This window comes from Bidens hawaiensis, unplaced genomic scaffold (assembly GCF_021521415.1).
Source record: "Bidens hawaiensis isolate Kalapana, Puna unplaced genomic scaffold, B.hawaiensis_p1.1 tig00000097_1, whole genome shotgun sequence".
Lineage (NCBI taxonomy): Eukaryota > Viridiplantae > Streptophyta > Magnoliopsida > Asterales > Asteraceae > Bidens > Bidens hawaiensis.
The window spans coordinates 1,480,001-1,482,500 of NW_027491017.1; positions in this window are offsets into that span (position 1 = coordinate 1,480,001).

The following is a 2,500-nucleotide window of genomic DNA, read 5'->3' on the forward strand; positions in this document are numbered from 1 at the left end:
CGCTCAACACTCGTTCAAAACATCCACTCTTTCTTCACTCGCTAGGGAAATCCCGCTTAGAGATCGAAAAAATCTAGTCAGAGTAGGAGTTCCCATCCGTCGAGGCCTCGTTTTACCTGCCCTTGGGACTGGAACTGATTGGTTTCTTGTTGTGACAGCCAAGGTCTGAACATTGTCCCACTTCCCTCATCGGGTTCCTCTCTGTTCATCATGGGGTTGTTGGGATAAAGGTGGGTTTGAGACGCGCGGGTACTCTTGATGCGAAAGGATATGGATCTAGAAGCCGAGATCAAAGCTGCCGGAGGGTCCATCATCAAGAATGTCCTAAGATGGTCAGAAGCATTCCAAACAATGCTAGCCACAGCGGAATACTCCGGCAAAACGGGTCGCCAATTCGCGGAATCGAACGCCCTAAGAGGAAGACTTCATTTGCTTTCTGTTTCGTGGAACGAAGTTGATCCATGGTCATCGGGATGTCTAAGTTGAAAGAGAACCTAACCTGAAGATGAAGTAAACAACTCAGGTGTACAAGAGGCGAACCACTCAGCTGATGAGTCTGCTATACTTTTTAAAATAGCCTAATGAGGAGACCATCGCAACCTCTGAGCTCAAATATGGAAAGCATATTCCTTTTTTCATGTTTTGCATAGCTTCCCAAGCGCCCGGCTTTCTTTTTGGGTTCCGAAAGGCAGAGTAGCTTCAGCATCGAGTAGGGTATGGGATAGAGTTCGAGTGAGGCATCAACCATAGATTACGGAACTTTCGAGATGCTTCCTTGCGAAAGCCAACGGAGTATGTACTGTAACTCAACCTTCTCATCCATGGAAGGATTCCTTATTCGATGATAAATGTCAATCGAGGGCACCCTCATTTCCAGAGAGAGAATCAGGCTGCACAGAAGGGGGAATGCCCTCCTACTGAGCAAGATCATTCATTAACATTAATAAGGAAGCACTTAACTTAGGGCAGTCAGTCTCACTTCACACAGCACAGCGCCTTGCTATTTGCATTCATCCTTGTAACTTACTGAAGCGAAGATCTCATGCTATCATTGAACGGCTACCGAACCGCCATACTCAGGTAACCGGTCTAGGTTCCAAGTACATCAACACCCCATAGCTACTTAGGTCCGCAACGCAATAAGGCTTTTCGCTCTAGTTGGGCAATGCAAGGAGGCCTCTTTCGCCATTCTTTCTAAATGATAAACTATTATTAGTTCAGTTCGGTAGAACACCGACGAGAGGATCATTTTTTCACAGAAGCATATGATTGCCCCTCAATCGCCAGGTGGCTCGCTCCAGGTGCATGAGTAGCTTTGCTGGCTCTTATACGAAAGGTACCGGCCTATTTCAGTGGTTCTTGCATGCTCTATAAAGCTGATCTGGTGCTGTCTCGTTCCTTCAGTTTGTTCTGATTTCGATGAAGGATACTATATTCCGCCTACACAGCTACCTTGCTTGGTGGTTCAAAATGGAAGTCTAGCTATTTGCTTAAGTGGCCTGCTTGTACTGTTCCAAAAAGAGCTGCGCTGACAGGCGTATTTGAAAATGTGTTTCCGGGTTCACATATCTAAATTTCAGCAAGATAGGGTGAGGATAGGTGGAATTTCCATTCCCCTCCAATCCCTTTAATGGATCCCCTAATGAGACGGGTGCAAATGGAATTTCAATCAAAGGCGCTATGACCATAGAGCATGCCAACAAGGCAAACACGGAAAATTGTCTCCTGTCCCAGTCACTGAAAGGGAGATACTCGCAGCCGAGCTCTCGTCCCACTCCCGCTGCCTCGTGATAGAACGACCATGCGAAGGGATACGGATAGGCTGCCCTCCCACACTTAAGGCATTGTGTTACACCTTAAATGTCAGGATTTAGCGTTATTGTCAAGCATCTCATTCACTACTAAAAGAAAGGTATGGATATTCTGCTCGAAAGCTTGACGAAGAAGCGTAAGCAAAAAGCATATTTTAAGAAAGAGGTCCAGGTAGTTCAGCTGGTTACAACTAATGAATGAAAAACGTGTGTGCCGATTGAGATTTCCCGTTTTAAGCCCCACCTCGGTAGCTCAGTGGTAGAGCGGCCTCTTTTATAGTTCAACAGGTAGTTGGACGTTGGTTCAAATCCCACTCGAGGGAAAAAACAGAGAGAGCAGCGAAGGGCCTTTCCTCGCTTCTGTCTTTTTTTTATAGATCAGTTCAGTCTGTAAACAAGCGGGTGATTTTTAGCTGGGAAACTGTAAAACTTTCGAAAGCAAGCTCACCCACTCTCCCCCAGTGGTTAAACTCTAGGATCTAATTTGAATTCCATATTAAAGAAAAGTACATCTGCGGCCTACCCTATCGCTGAGTCTTTGGAAGCGGTTTCACTCCTTTATAGGTCGGAACTCTGGAATCTAAAGACTTTCTCAATCAGACAGGATAGATGGATTGAGCGCGCGTTGCCTTGATTTGAGGTGAACTCCTTTTCCTCTTCTTCCGGACCGACCCTTCCATGCGAGAAGC